This window comes from Periplaneta americana, chromosome 13, assembly GCF_040183065.1.
Source record: "Periplaneta americana isolate PAMFEO1 chromosome 13, P.americana_PAMFEO1_priV1, whole genome shotgun sequence".
In the NCBI taxonomy this organism is placed as follows: Eukaryota; Metazoa; Arthropoda; class Insecta; order Blattodea; family Blattidae; genus Periplaneta; species Periplaneta americana.
Genome location: NC_091129.1, coordinates 116,121,929 through 116,140,101, shown reverse-complemented (window position 1 = coordinate 116,140,101; position 18,173 = coordinate 116,121,929).

Here is an 18,173-nt window from a genome sequence, read left to right as displayed (position 1 = left end):
TTGCAACAAAAACGGCAAGTAACATCGAGGGAAGATACCATTACAATTCATTCTCTAATCCAGTCATGTCAATTGATGTCCATAGGAGCAAGCGCGCGCTTTAGAACTCAGGAAAGCCTGAGCGCTTTACAGCGGAAAGGAAAGAGGCAGACGAAAGAGGTAGTATATGCCGCTTGGTCGAACTTTATTCAGGGATGCCCAGCACGAATTAAATAGATAAAGGAAAGAGAACTTATTAAAACTGCATCCATGTTAATTTTTAGATTGTCTGAGAAATATGAGTGCATTATAAGAATGTAACTTTTAATTTTAATGTTCATTTTTCACAAGTTTGGTTTTTTTGTTCAAAAGAAATATTTTCTCACTTTTTTTTATAGAAAAGTGAAATCTACAGATACAGGCCTATTTATTTAGTAGCCTTACAGAATGTTTTCTTAAATCTAATATACCATAAATACGTATTAGGCCTATTGAAGATACTGTATACAAAATTTTGAAAATATTCGCACGGAAATTGTTCGTAAGCAAATGAATTAACAAAGCAACTACTGTTACATCATAAACAAAATATACGTGCCTATGTGTTGCATAGCTTCAGTACATTTCGAGAAAATAATTTAATATTCTGATGATAGGAAATTGCTCTTCAATATCACCTTAAATGTATAATACGGTGAGAGTTTTGTTATGGAATATCAGTTACACTTAAAACATATACAGCACCTAGATAACTTTATTTTGTACTGTAATATTGTTTTGTTTAGTTTATTGATTACTTTCATAAGGCTAAAGGAACCATCAATATCAATTCCAACTTATGTCATACTCAATCTCTTTTTTTGGGGGCATCACTTTCTTTATGAATGATGTGTTTCATCCATGATGTGTATAGTTTTACTACTATGGAATTTGTGTGAATAATCTTTTTTAACTCTTTATTATGTTATGAACATTTAAAACACAACTGCAATGTTAAGAAATTGGTATTAGTACTTTTATTTTACAGACAATATAGATAATATCAAACAGAAAGAAGCCATATAAAAATAACGACATAAAATTTCACGTTCCGCCTGAAGTTTGTGCACCACTGTTTTCTTAATCCAACAGGCTGCTTATTAATATACACAACCCTTCCTCTTTCCATACTTAGCGCTTGCTGCCCGCGCACGACGTCAAGGTCAGAAAAATACGCTTGCTTTGACATCACTGCTCTAATCCATAACCAGCTGTCTGCCCCTGTGTTTAATCATATACTTCAATATGCATGGTATGCCTCAAAACTTATACAGGAAAGAAATGGTGTGTTTCGAAAAAAAATGACGAATGCAATAATTATAGCGTCCTAAAGTGCGCTTAGTGTCGAAAAATTTTGTGTTTTGTATGTTTCTACGATAATTTCCACCCAGGAGCCTGCAATAGTGGAGCCGCCAATACTTCAGGCAGTTGTTAATAATACGTACAGGTTAATGACATATATTCTAGTGTATTATATTTGTGCTTCTTTTATGCCTCACATTACATTACAACACTATCTCTATAATTTATTCATGTTATAAGGACTGTAGAAAAGACAGTTTGTTAGATAGAGTTATGTTCCTAAATAATATTATTCATATTAACACTTGTTTCGTTTTAACTCAAACATTTTCAGTTCTTCTCTCGTTTTGTAATCATTCATTGTCGCGTATTTCAGGTATTCAACATTTCATAATGTCGCGCTCAACAAAGGCATAACCATGAATAAGTGTACTCAATACCGGGAGTAAAGTAGCGCTTCAAATAATATTATAAATACTATCAAAAACTGCAAGAATAAGATTGAAATTTACTACAAAATAATTTGACGCAATAACAAGAAAAAAATATTAAAGTTAATGTGCTCATAAATAACCAAAGGATCCATAACCTTGTCAGCGATGACACCTTATACAGGTTGAAACTGTAATTATAGACTTCCCACTCATAATTCACTTTCAGAATGTCAGAAACGTCTCGAAGGAGTTGTCTGTTTTACCTGACACAGACCAGGTTCTGAACAATTAAAAGACAGTATGAGCCTCATAAGTAAACCAAGTACTAAAATTAAGGTAAAAGGTTCATCATGATGTCTCGCCCAACTTTATTAAATTCACAAGTGTAAGATAATTAAGTTATGGATTGAAATCGATTTGACCTCAGGTAGCATAAAACTTCTCTGAATATTCAGCTGAAAATTCTATAGGGAGTGGTGCTACATATCCAACATAGTAAGAGGAGAAGTTGTCGACAATGAATCTTTGTAACTCACGGCAGACACGCCAGCAATCAAGGATTTATTCCCAGCATCTGGAGCAAATATGACATCCGTTGAAGATGTAATCAAGGTTTCGAGAGATGTTTCCAGGGTTCTCCCGTTTCCGCCTCTTCATTTCCCAAACATTCATTACCAGTTCCTGTTTGAAAATTTATCATTTTTCGACGTGAAACTTAGTTTATCGTTTAGGTATGGTGGGAGATGAGGTTAATGGGAATTAACAATCACATATTAGGACGCTATGGTTATCTTTGCGTATTGTGGGCACGTATCAGTGATCATTTGTTAATACAAAACATATGAAGTAGAGATCATAAAGTTTGATATTACTGTTCTTCTAAAGCACTGTTGGAAAGAAGATTATAAAGCTGCTTCCGCGGCTAGAAGAACATGTGAAGTAGTCGTTGAAGATGTCGTTCGTGAGCGTATGACACAACGATGTTTCCAGCGTTTCAAATAATGGACAACGGAACATTAAAAATTTACAATGAGCTTTAAGAGCTGAAGTATAAAATACTGACAGCATATGCAGAGTTTCAGAAGAAAATCCACAAAAAATACTCGTAGGTTGTCAGAAGAACCTAGTGCTTCAAAAGATACAGTACATTCCCACATTAATACGTTTAGAAAATCATACTGAATTTGTAGAGTTGAATCTCATAAATTGACACCTATACAGGCTCAACGCGGAGTGTAGGTATATCTGTTCGCTTATCGCTAATCCTATAGATCAGGCCTGCACAAATAGCGCTCAAAGAGCGCGCGCGCTCCTTCGGAGCGGGAAAGCGGTGTTTACTGCTCGCCGAAACGCAGGGGAAGATACGTCAGAATGACAGACTTGCTGTAGGTAGAGGAGAGGGAAACGACCACTCAGTTATCTAGTGGAGTGCAGTGTGTAGGCCTATTCTCAGTAACTGTTTCACATTGCTTACCTACTGCTACAGTATAGTATGGAGGAATTTGAAAGACGGAACATAACATTTAACGATAAACAGCTCGAACTTATTGATCTTCAATGTGACCTGAGGGCTAAAGATCGTTTGAATAATACTACTAGCCTGGTTGAGTTTTACAAGACTAAACATTAGCAATAATATACACGACTACACAGGCTGGCTATGAAAATGATTGCTATGTTTGGCTCAACATTTATATTTGTAAGCAACTGTTTTCTATAATCAACTTTAATAAAGGCAGACGTCGAACATCTGTAACTGATGTTTTATTACGATCAGTAGGCTACTGTTCCATTCAGCTGCCAACAGCATAAAACCTCGTTTTGATGTACTGATAAATAAAAATATAACAAAATGATATTGTACATTTAAGTAGCTATAGAATTCCCATTACTTCTGTAAAATAAATATTTCTTTATTAATTAATACAGTCCAAGATAGTTTTGCAAACAGTGAAAGGGAATTCATTTCATAAACACTCTTACTAGTATTGTATTTCCTTTTGTGTATATTTTGTACGAGATCACCCCTTCTTCCAGTCCACCCTTATACAGAGCCAGCTAATATCTGCATTCCGCTCATGAGCTGTGAGCCGGCTCGGAGAGCGCAAACCTTGTGCAGGCCTGCCATACATTATAGATTTATCAGGAGGATTTTGACAGGTCATGAAAAATTGGGTTTATTGCTACAACTGTGATACTTCAGAACAGTGGATTGATCCCCGACAGCCTGCCAAACTCGCCCTTAAAGAAAATCAGTTGGGCCCCAAAATAATGTTACGTGTCTGGAGGAATTTTGAATGCGTGATTCACTGGAAGTTTGTTCTAAGGGGACGTGCAGTCGATACGGGTCTTTATTCTGAACAACTAGAAGGCGTTCATGAAGTTCTGAGAGAGAGTAGCTGGACATTAGTTAATCGAAACAGAATTTTTTTCCAACAGGATAATGCGACACCGCACACAGCTCGAACAACCATGGTAAAAATCCCCACCATGCAACCATGGTAAAAATCCCTCACTATGCAACCACACCCAGCATATAGCCCTGTTATTGGGCCTTCAGATTACGATGTGTTTTTATCCATGGCCCACTTCCTCCGTGAAAGTAATTTAAAAAATTTGGAAGCCGTAGAAATGGGTATCACCCAGTGGCGTATTTTGCGGGCTACCGGGGGTAGCCCAAGGAAATTACAAAAGAAAAAGTTTATAATATAACATAATGTAATAATTTTGTATTATTAGTTTTACCATAGTAATTAAAATTAAAGTAATTGTTAGATATATTTTGTGTAATAATAGGGTCAGCGGTAGCCCAAACCCTTTAACCAGTATACGCCTCTGGTATCACCGAATTCTTCGCAACAATATCCAGAAACTGGTACCGTCGCAGGATAACAAACTTCGCTGAAAGGTGACACAATACCATAAAACCAAATGGTTTTTATTTTGGAGATTAGATTAATTTATTTTTCCAGCGCACTTCAACTAAAATTTTCCTCTAAAAGCTATACTAGACCTAGTCATCAGGCAGTACTTACTTATTTATGGCTTTTAAGGAACCCGATGTTCATTGCCGCCCTCACATAAGCCCTCCATCGGTCCCTTCCTGAGCAAAATTAATCCAGTTTCTATCATATTCCACTTCTCTCAAATACATTTTAATATTATCCTCCCATCCACGCCTCGACCTACCCAAAGGTCTTTTCCCTCCGGCCTCCCAACTAACACTCTATAGGCCAATACATTTCTGGGTTCGCTCATACTTGCTACATGCCCTGCCCATCTCAAATGTCTGGATTTAATGTTCCTAATTATGACAGCTGAAGAATACAATGCGTGTAGTTCTGCGTTGTGTAACTTTCTCCATTCTCCTGTAACTTTATCCCTCTTAGCCCCAAATATTTTCCTAAGCACCTTATTCTCAAATACCCTTAACCTCTGTTACTCTCTCGAAGAGAGAATCCAACTTTCGCAACCATACAGAATAACTGGTACACATCGGATTTATAAAATAAACTATCTGCCCTTAAAAAAGTGTGGCCACAAGGATCCAGAATACATAGAAATTTACAAGAAAACAATGAAAATGCATAGAATAAATTTCAAAATAAAATTAAAATTAATCATATTACTTGAAATAGAGATGAAATTGAAGAATTTGAATCGAGTCCTTTAGAATTTCTCAAAGGATTTTCTCAATATTGTAAAATGTGAATCCCTTTGATTTTAAACGGTTATAGGAGTATTATAAATTATTATTATTATTATTATTATTATTATTATTATTATTATTATTATTATTATTATTATTATTATTGTTATTATTATTACTACTACTACAAATTCTGACTTTCAGCTTTTTTGAGAGGAAACTGGATGACAAAAGCCTCTCAACCGAATAAAAATATTTATTTCTCATATTTACTATGCGTTTAATTTCCTCCCGAGTATCATTTATATTTGTTAATGTTGCTGCAAGAAATTTTTTTTTTCCACCTCTTCAAAGGATAAATTTACAATTTTTATATTTCCATTTCGTATAATATTCTGGTCACGAGACATAATCATACACTTTGTCTTTTGGAGATTTACTTCCAAACCTATCTCTTTACTTGCTTCAACTAAAATTCTCAGCTCATCAGGCACTATCTGAAAAAATACAAGCCCCTCAATCTTCTCTTTGGCTTCTACTTGTTATCCATTTGAAGACTCCAGTGCAAGAATGATGGATGTCATTTGGAATACATTTTGCAGGATAAGCGATTGAAAGTTTGAAATGCTTAGCGCTCAAAGCTTAACTGTGATTTCCCGATCATTACTGGACAAAGACTATCAGTGTTAATGCCATATAACCCTCTATGTACATTCTATATGTCTTAAGCTATGCATTGACAGTCTTGGTTCATTTTCGACAAGAAAGTGACATCCATCATTCTTGCAGTGGACTCTTCATTTGTTTCCTCTCATGTCCCTGTATTTCTTTGTTCTCTTTTGTAATCTTCTTCCTATCTTTCTCTTTCCTTTCTTCTCCTTGTCTTCCCCTCTGATCTTCTTGTCTTCCACTTGTTCTAATTTTTTTTATATATTTCACTAATGTCCGTAAAGGAAGACGCACACATGTCTCTAATTTCTTTTAAAATGAAATTTACAGCAAGCGATAATGTCGGTTAGACAATCGATCTTGTCTAGTAATAACTCTGAAGTTATATACGTAGAAACGTGACTTTGATATTCGAGGTAAATACAGTTCGTAATATTCCGACAGCATTATTTAACCCGCTTCAAGTCCAGACGTATCGCACTCTACTAATACAGTACAATGCGAACTGTACGTGTCTATTTCTCTAAATGCCGTGAGGGACTAAACAGGTTCTAAGAATGAAGAACAGGTAAGCGGCATTCAACTGTTATAAACAGAGCGTTAGGAAAATCAGTGTGCACTTGCGCAACCCAGTTAAATAAACTTTTCTTGCAGTTGCTAAAATTGTAACGTTACAGCTGCATTGATTCCTGAATACAATTATATCTGTTATGTTTAGTGTTTTATGTTGTCAAAATTATGCCTGAGCAATAATTTTCGCAGCTGAGTTTTGAGTTCTAAGAGACGCCAAGAGACTTTATCGAGAAGAAATTTTTTTAAATTTGTCGAATACATTTTCCGGGAAAGTGATAAGTGCAAAATCACAGAATAAATCTTCTGAATGATTACTAAAAACACCTGTTCCACATCGCAATGCAGTTAAGGGTATGGATCTGTGAAATATCTAATATCTACATTTTTACATCAATTAATCTGAGACTTTTACCACTACTGTCATCCTCTGAGGAGTTTAATACTGAGAGGAATGCGGTTCCGACTAGTCTAGCGCGGTACTGGAGTGGGAGGGAACAGTGACAGCGGCAGTCTGGGAGGAAGTACAATCATACTGAAAACATTCGCCCAATTTACGAGAGCAGTATGCCTATTAATTTTCTAACGTATTTTTGGCGAGATAGAGATACAACCATTCGTACTTACGTGTACTGAGAAGGAAAGTATTGTAGAAAATTTTATTTATTTATTTATTTATTTATTTATTTATTTATTTATTTATTTATTTATTTATTCTGGTGAAGTTAAGGCCATCACATCACCAGAAATACAAATACAATAAAATAAATAAAAAGAAAAATCAATAAAACTACAATAATATAAATGAAAAGAAGAATCATACTATAAAATTTACTGATTAGTAGAATTGAATTAAATTTGTAAAGCAATCAATTTAAATATACTGTACTGCTGAACTTACTTGAGAAGTAAAACTACTTGATTTGTATTTTAAGATATCACCAACAAATGATTTTCGCATGACATTATAGGAATCTGTTTTTCACGATACCAATCACACATATTCTAAAATTCCAATGGAATAAAACCAAAAACTTTTCCACAGCATGTTTCCTTAAAAATGACTTGTTACGGTGAAATATTTAATATGAGTAATTCACATAATATTAGCATAGCTAACATCAGGGAGATATTTGAGTAGAAATTGCAACAATATATTTAATATATTAATAACAAAACTATATAGGCCTAGGTAAACAATATGTATATGAAATATTCACACACACTACTGCAAACTGAAGACTGCATATTTTTGGACGATTAATACTTTCCACTCCGCTCGGCTCGGCTTGGCTGTAGCAACAAACGAATCTACCTACAACCCCACCGCACCGATGGCAAGAATACCTCAGGTCCCAGCGCTAAACTCGTCGGAGGAAGACAGTATGTGCAGATGCAATAAATAAATTTTCCCCTTAATACTAAAACTAGTTTACTTGTAATTTGAGAGCGGAAAAATGTGCGTTACAACGCGATACATGATGGGTTTGTCTGAAGTATGGATGACGTCACAGGTACAAGTGCAATAACATAAATGCACTACGAGAGGGCGGCAGTACAAGTAGGAACCAACAAATGATGTTCAATGTGACTTCTAGTGGTATGGGAAAGAAAGCCAGGTCATTACAATATTGTTTATTACCTTTGTGCCGGTGGTAGTGTTGTGTAAATGTGATTTAAAATATCTAAGTCGAAGTATTTGGAATTAAACTGTCTCAGAAATAAATACGGAAGAGAGATTTTGATTCCGGTAAGGGAAAATATTTTCTTTGCCGTGCGCAAATGTGAAAATAAAATACGTAGGAAATATTACATAGAGCGGCATTGTAACAGCAAGAAACATACCGAAAACTAAGGTCTTCGACATAAAATAATGAAAAGTACATGATCTGAATGAAATGTGGATTTATGTAATATAAAGATTTCTGTATATAATCCGTTCAAGAAACTTGATAATCCATATTTTAGTATTTATTTTAATATTAGGTCAATTACTACTAAGATTTATTGAATATCATCCGTCCTCAAGTGACGTTGACCACTGGGATCCGGAATTAACAAACATAAAAAGATAAAGAGAAATAAAACGAGTAAAATAATCATTCCATTTGTACATTAAAACAAAAATTTATGTGTTTACATATGGAATGGAATGGAATTTAACTGAAGGGGACACGGATGGCTCAGCACTGCGACCTATGGAGATCTATTGCGTTAACCCTAGATATGGAATGAGTTGCATGCCACAGATCCCCTACGCGCACCGCTCTAAGCACATGACTCCCTTAACGACAGGTTCCTACACCGACAGAATCCATATACCATTCCTGCTTCGGCAAATTCCCCCAAAGGCCTCCCTGTCGGTCCAAGGCGAAACTCCTCCCCCTCCCCAGAAGCCATTCAACGTCGTTTAACTACAATCCACGGTGGCCGGTCGAGAGAGTCAGCAGCTTCGACTATCTTCAATATTTTAATAAGGAAAATTATGTAGTTTTATTTTAATAAGAAAAAATGCAATTTAGATCCCTTATTTTACATAAATTATAATTGAACTTAAACACACGTGTACTGTATTATTAACAGTGCTGAATTTTTATGTGATGAAGTGTTTCATTTTTTGTAGTGTAATAATTGGCGATTTCTTAAATTTGATATTCCAGCCTTAAGCTAGATTTGTGACAATATTTCGCTATTAGGCTATCTAGTAGATCATTGAAAATGTTATGGGTTAAAAAGTGTTCAGCAAGTAATCTGCGACTGGCAAGTTACATTAAATTAAATTCAATGAGTAAACTATTGTAAAACTTGTTTATGGAAAGCCGAATAATGACATCTATGTATTTTTAATTAATGTATCTTGAAAATTGTTTTCGAAATTATTAAATTTGATTACTATGCAATTTACAAGTGGGTGACCAAATTACTGAGACGTATTAAAATTTAGTGCACACATGCCAATTAAAAAGTCGAAATGTAAATGCAAATTTCTTGAATTCCTAATAATCAATCACGGATTTTTTTAAATTATTTTTATGTGTGATTACTAAAAATTAAATTATGATTAATAGTTGTACCTACATCTTTTATATAATATATTCTAATGGTTCAATTTAACCGTTTTAATCGTCATAAGAAAGACTACCCTTAAATCGCATCATACTCAGGCCCCGAAAAGATAAACCTAACCGAAGGTACATAATTGAATTGGCAACTGTGTCTGAGTTTAGCTCTCTCCGATATGCACTTATGGTTGAGAATAATTTCTTCCGTACACCAATCACATCACAAAATTTGTCGGCTGAATTTTTATACACTATATAGGCCTAGATATAATTTAAATTAACAGGTACCATGTGGTAGCTCAAAACCTCCGCTGCCACCGATACACAATATAAAGTGTTGAATACGACAAGCACGGAATAGTTTTTACTGTGTTTCCTACACTTTTTACAGAGATGTGGATGATGGCCTGGTTGAAGATGCGGGCATTGTCAGCAACCAAAACTGCACCCCGGTATTACGCCCTCTACTCCCACAGGTAATGCAGTGGAGCAAAATACGTATATTGAACAATTTTTCTTCCCCTCAGAAAATCAGCATCTGAACTAAGAGAGAAAGGGAAAAATATTATACAGCGTGTTCAAAAAGTGGCTGTACACTAAACACTATAGTATTTTCTAGAAAATATGTTGGAAAAACAAAATCATCATCATCATCATCATCATCACCATCATCTCATCGCGGGTGTATCCAATTTTTTCTCTTAACTTTTTACTTTTATAAGAATTTTCCTGTATGTGCTTTCATCCTGGTTGAGTGGAAGAAAAGGCCTGATGGTTTTAACTCTGCAAGGTAAATTAAAACTATTATTATTATTATTATTATTATTATTATTTACTTACTGGCTTTTAAGGAACCCAGAGGTTCATTGCCGTCCTCACATAAGCCCGCCAATGGTCCCTATCCTGAGCAAAATTAATCCATTCTCTATCATCATATCCCACCTCCCTCAAATCCATTTTAATATTACCTTCCCATTTACGTCTCGGCCTCCCTAAAGGTCTTTTTCCCTCCGGCCTCCCAACTAACACTCTATATGCATTTATGGATTCGCCCATACGTGCTACATGCCCTGCCCATCTCAAACGTCTGGATTTTATGTTCCTAATTATGTCAGGTGAATAATACAATGCGTGCAGTTCTGTGATGTGTAACTTTCTCCATTCTCCTGTAACTTCATCCCTCTTAACCTCAAATATTTCCTAAGAATCTTATTCTCAAACACCCGTAGTCTCTGTTCCTCTCTCAAAGTGAGAGTCCAAGTTTCACAACCATAAAGAACAACCGGTAATATAACTGTTTTATAAATTCTAACTTTCAGATTTTTCGACAGCAGATTGGATGATAAAAGTTTCTCAACCGAATAATAACAGGCATTTCCCATATTTATTGTGTTTAATTTCCTCCCGAGTATCATTTATATTTGTTACTGTTGCTCCCAGATATTTGAATTTCTCCACCTCTTCAAAAGATAAATTTTCAATTTTTATATTTCCATTTCATACAATATTCTGGTCACGAGACATAATCATATACTTTGTCTTTTCGGGATTTACTTCCAAACCTATCTCTTTACTTGTTTCCAGTAAAATTCCCGTGTTTTCCCTAATCGTTTGTAGATTATTATTATTATTATTATTATTATTATTATTATTATTATTATTATTGATAGCCTACAGTAAAAATTAAAATCATATGCTACAAAAGTTATATTTGAAGAGAGATCATACTAAAGGGACGAAAAGCAGTCTTTTTGACAATAGGTTTTGAAAGTAGTCGAAGATTGAAAGGCCCTTTTACATTATATTATACACCAGAATACCCTATTTTTATTATTTACAATATCATAAAGAATGTAAGCTTACATTGATACTACATTAGTTGCACTAATATACTATTTATTAGTGGCTTGTGGAGCAAATGCTACAAAAGTAGTTAATTAGAAGTTCAAATAAAAGTTTTTCTGATTTATTTTTCAGGAAGATTACCACACATTTTGAAAGTTATATGCATCCATAGTATTGAGATGCAACATTAAAGCAACATAATAACTGAATGAAGTGTAGCCCTGTCAAAAATATATCTTTCAAAAAGCTTCCCTCTTAATGTTTTGTTCTTGAACAGATCTTTCTTCAGTTCTTTGAGTTCTCCCTACATCAAAATGATATGATTGACAGCGATTACAGATATAATCGATTAATCCAAAGGAATAATGAAATTAATGTAGACTTAGTTTAAAGATGCAGCTCAAATAAGAAGCATGGCTCATTTTACTAATGCCTCTTTCACATTACTGCACTGCATCCTATAAAAATTAGAAAATAACACATATATTATAAGTATCTACACCGCCCCGCCATTAAATATATGAAAAGACCCAAACCACTTGATTAATAACTGTATATATAATTTATTTCATGAAATAGTCTGCCCAGGCATCCTGGGTTGCCAAAAACACAGAATAACACACATATAAGAATAGTAATGATTACAGTAAGATAGATGAGCCAAATTGAAATGTGAACTAGGAGCTTAAGTTTAAGAAATAATAAATTTGTACATATATTTGTAACAATCACACACTAACGAATAGAAAAGGGGGGGGTTATGATATTCCGTATAAATGATTTTTCAGAATTGCCACAGACCCTTTAATGGTTGAAGTAATTATTTTTGGAATGATGTCATGGATTCCAAATGTTTTGATAGTGTTTACAGTTGATCGTGGGATGGTGCCCCTCGCTCCGATCATTAAACCATGTACTTCCCAGGTGCCTTCCATCTGATATTTTTCTCGAAAATACGGAATAGTAGGCTCATAAATTTGTTGTTTTTCTTTCTTGACCTCGGATGGTTGGGTCTGGCTCATCTCAAATCTAACAATTGGGTCCAGTATAAAGCCTTTACTATTAGTCTTGTCTAGAGCCACGATGTCCGCTCTTCTAATTCCGCCGCCTTCAGACGCAACGCAGTGCACCTCTTCATGGACCCCGAAGGATTTGTTTCTAAGGGCTTTTGCTATTAGTTTTCGGATGTTATGATGGCGTGAATTTCTCAGGAGTTCTCCATGCTGACAGGATCCTAGGACGTGTGCTAAGGTTTCAATCTCGTTGCAGTATCTGCAACGGAAACCGTCCAAGGATCTCCCATGAAGACTTCTCACTGGTGCTACGTTAGCATTCATCTTAATTGCGTCCCGCCATTCAGAGGAAGACAGACCCTCCTTAGAAAAAATCCATTTATTTCCGGGAGTATATTCTTGAAATAAAATAACACCTTTCCTTTATGTGGAAGCGCACACCATTTGTCGTACTCTTGTTTTCTAAGGTTTTGTCGTAGTTTATGGACATTGATGTTACTTATATCCAGATCTTCAGGTGGAATTTTTAACTTCCTGGAACATACTTTCTTTTCTGCTGCTATGTTCCTTGTAGAAACGACAAGAGGATTCGAGGTTCTCAATAATGTGTTGCAAATATTGAGATGCTGTAAATATGCTTCCCATTGAGCTTTGAAAAGGCTGAGACCCTTATATTTACGCTCGGTGTACAACATCGCGTCGGGCGTGTCTCCTGGCAAACATAAAATTTCCTTCACCGAACTTTTAATTAACTTATACACATCTTCGAGAAACCGGTCAGAAAGCTGGTGAAGGGGAGCATTTTGAAGAGGATAAACAAGTATAGGCCAAATATACATATTTAAAACATTGAGTTTTTGTTCTGGTTTCAGAAGATAAGTAGATGTTAAAGCTTGGATCTTATTATTTAAATTATTGATTACTTTGGCAATGTCAAACTTAATTTCATCAGAAAAATTAATCCCAAGGTATTTGATTCGTTCATCTCCATCAATACTATTAACAATTGATCCTCCAAGATTCAATGTCGTACTACTTAATTTTCCTTTCTCGATAACGATGGTTTGAGTTTTAGATTCATTTAGACTTAATCCGATCTGCTGTAATGACCGTTTTGTCATGGTAAATATTTCAGATGCAGCAATTGTACTTTTAGCAACAAGTGCAATATCATCCGCAAATCCTAATGTTACTACATTATTTAGATCCGATACAAGGTCATATCCAAATTCTTCAGCCACACTAGGCTCAGATAATTCATCAAAAATGTGGTCTATGCTGAGATTAAAAAGCATTGGGGAAAGAGGAGCGCCTTGCATAACCCCTTGTTTAAACGGTATGGGTTTTGTTTTATGGATTCCAACCTCTATCCGGGTTTCATTTCCACAGTGTAAATTTATAATTAAACCCTGTAATTTTTGGAGAAGGGCAGAATTGTGAATGACAGATTCCAAATGCCGATGTCCAACAGTATCATAAGCTTTATGCACATCAAGAAACAAGATGGTGACATCTTCTTTTTCGATTTTGGCCTTACGAAGAACTGAATTTAATATAGAGGCATTAATCTGTGCACCAGCAGTAGATACAAATCCCCGTTGGTTTTCATTAAATTCTACGTATTGTTGCATTCTTGAACAAAGATACGTAAGCTTTGTAGTTTTCAGTAACATATATATACTGTAGCCGTTACCCTGTAAATTATAGATATGAAGATTCGTTAGTCTGTAAATTATAGACATAAATGTATAATTTAAGATATTCTGTGCGTTTACTTATACAATCCCAAAAGGTTTCAATTTCATATCATCAATATATCAATAGCATAAATGTGTATCATTAGTGACAAATATATCATGGCATAAACTGTAATAATATTTAATTTTTTATGGTAATAATATCATCAAACTTTAAGTTTTGTAGTTTTTAAAATCCAATATACAGCTGCACTAAGAAAATTACACATCAGAGAATCAGACCTGTAAATTATTTTTAGTAAGTCTTCAGATGTTCTAAAAAAATTACACATATGAAGATCGATATATTGAGATTATGGTGTCAGAATCTGAGCTCTAAATATGAGAAATCTTGCATATAATATTGTTTATTGTAGTGTATGTGTTTTGTTTTATTCTGAAAGGCATTAGTTCTCAAAAGTGACGACAGATGGATTTTAGAAAATAGGAAAATGATGTAGAAAAATTGGCATTTCACTGAAAACTATTATTTTTCTCAAAAACGAGGGGTTCCAAGTTTCAAAATGAGGGGTCATTTATTAAAATCCGTTCAGCCGTTTTCCCGTAATTTCCATTACCAGTTCAAATTATATACATAGATAATATAAGTATTTTGGAACAGAATACCTTGCATTAATATACACAACACTGTACATGGTAATGTAAATATTATTTAATCAATGTAGGCCTAAATTCTTTATCATAGTGTAAATATTAAAAATTGCATATTCTAGTGTACATAGTTTATATAATACAAATTGTAAATATTAGTGTAATAAGATTTTTAAAATGGTCAATGTTTCGTACAGCGTAATTTTACTAACAAGAGTCACGTGAGCAGTCAGAAGTAATTCGATTTCTAGATGCATGAGCGTCATCCGCTACAGTAAAAACTCCAGTAATACTGTACTAATCTTGTAGCCTTCTCGGACTAAGTAAGGTTTCTACACATTACACATTGCAAAGTTCGTAGAGGCAACAGAGTAGATATAGATTAGGATCATCCACAGACGAGTCATTTCCGTGTTGCCATCTGAAATGTTTCACTACATGCCGTCACGTGAGATCGTGATCCCCGTCTTTATTTTACTGGTTTTGACGTCATTTCATTATATGTAACAAAAGCTGATCGTGATCCCCGTCTTTTTTATTTTACTGTTTTTGACGTCATTTCATTATATGTATGTCACAAATGCTGCTCAAAAAAAAACCACCAACATTGTTGAAATGTTTGCAGCTCAGAGTATGTTATGGGACACACTAAAATTAATTATTATCTAATAGATCTCTTCTGATCTAGATCTTCTGATTAGATGTCACCATATCTATATTTTGCATGTTTCGATATCAGTATTGCAAACAATACTCTTCACATGATTCCATATATTAATAACATTTTCAGTCTGCAGGACAAATAAAGGCACGCCTCATAGTCAGACTTCCATTATCTTTAAGAAAGAGTTTGTAACGAATATTCAGATACACCCTGTACCCATAACAAGACCTCTAGAAATATTTTTCTTTTATTCGTCTAATTAAAATTTATAATTTGTCTTAGAAATCTGGACGCAAATTTTTTTAACAAAACGGTTCCTTGCAGATCATGATCACATTGGCAGTGGGCATGATATCCTTCAGCTGTGGGATCAGCATTGGGCATACCGCAGTGTTGATACCGAGACTACGACAGAACGACAGTTCTCTACAAACCGATGAAGATATAGGATCGTGGATAGGTAATATATTTTTCCTACATCCAATGCTAGCAATTTAGAGCATATTTCTGCAACAGCTAAACTAAAATCTAATACTGTAAAAATGATATATAGTTACTCCTTGTACGACTAATACACACCAATACAATTTAATAATGTTCTTATCGTTCACGAGACGGCATTGCATTCTGCAAACTAGACAGCGGAAAGAAGAGGAGGAATACAAGTAGTTTAGGGGGAATTCAAGAACAGGAGGAATACAAGTAGATTAGGAGGAGTTCAAGAAGAACAGGAGGAATACAAGGAGAACAGGAGAAATACAAGTAGTTTAGGGGGAATTCAAGAACAGGAGGAATACAAGTAGTTTAGGAGGAATTCACGAAGAACAGGAGGAATACAAGGAGAATAGGAGGAATACAAGTAGTTTAGTGGGAATTCAAGAAGAACAGGAGGAATACAGGGATAACAGGAGGAATAGAATTAGTTTAGGGGGAATTTAAGAACAGGATAAACACGAGGAGAACAGGAGAAATACAAGTACATTACGTGGAATTCAAGAAGAAGATGAGGAGTACAAGTGTTTAGAAGAAATTCAAAAAGAAGAGGAGGAATACAAGTAGTTTAGGGAGAATTTAAGAACAGGATGAATACGAGGAGAACAGGAGAAATACAAGTAGACTAGGTGGAATTCAAGAAGAAGGGGAGGAGTACAAGTGTTTAGGGGAAATTCAAAAAGAACAGGAGGAATACAAGTAGTTTAGAGGGAATTCAAGAAGAACAAGAGGAATGCAAGTAATGTTCTATGCCTCCAATTAAATTAAATATTTACCAAATGATTCTTATGTCTTCATTTCTAAGTCTGTCACTTCGTTTATATCCCAAAACTGCCCTCAGAAACCTCAGTTCTGCTGTCTCATCTGGTTTATTTTTACTTGTCACTGTCTATGTCTAACTACTATATTGAGCTACTGGAGTTGCCATGGTTTTATAAAAATGCATAATTGCACCTTTCCATACTTTATTTTTCTAGAGTCATCTTAATATTTCCACACGTTTTTTTAATGTTTCAACTTCATTTAAAATTTCTAGTCTTTGAGGCATGCAACTGAAGATTCTAAAAGACACGTTGATTCTTCGATGAAATTAATCGTGGGTGAGAAACTGCAGACTAACGCTGAGGTACGTTGTGAAATGGGTGTTAAGTCAGAAATTGGTGGTTTTCAGTTATGACCGCCTTGCGAATACAAAAATCTACTTCTTGAGTTAATATAAATTGCACATGTCTACCCTTTCCCATAAAAATGTAGGTCGTCAGATTTCCAGGCTATGATAATGCTCATGGTTCTCATTTCAAACTTTGCTTTTGCTTTACTGAATTCTTGAAATCTATTAATTATGTCCTTATTTACTCCGCACAATTAAATTATTCCTGACATCCGCTATCAGAGACAGAGTCTTTCAACGTGCTACAAATCTATGACATGGGACATACAGTTTAATTTCTCTCCATGGATTGTAATTTATTCAACTGTCCGAAGACAGGTTAGAACCTCATAAGTGACTTCAATAAGACATCACTCATGTGGTAAATAAGGCATCAGATAATGGGGTAGAGTGGTCAGTTCCTTTCCCCCTTCATTGCATACATCGCTGAATAGTAACATATTACACTAATCAGACTTCAGATGAGTACAAACCAATGTTATTCTTCTGACACTTATCGCCAAGTGAGATGTACTGCCTAATAGATACACATTTCAGGTAGAACCTCGATCATAGGTAAATATCTCAATCATTAAAAATCCATCTCCCTCAACTGGATTTGAACCGATTAACTTCGAATTTAACGACCTATAGTGCTACCACTAGACTACCACACACTCTATTATAGAATATATTATTAAAATGAAACTGTGATTTATGGACATATTATTCTCATACTCTTTTGTTTTCATCTACAGCCAGCGCGCAGACTCTGGGCATCGTAATAGGAAATATTGTCGGCGGAGCGTTGGTGGACAGACTGGGGCGCAGAATGGTTATAAGAGGCGCACAGGTGCCGTACATCATTGGCTGGGTTCTCACCGCCAGTGCTACCAGCCACGGGGTCATGATATTTGCAAGACTGGCTCTGGGTGTAGCTCGTGGAATGACCGTAGA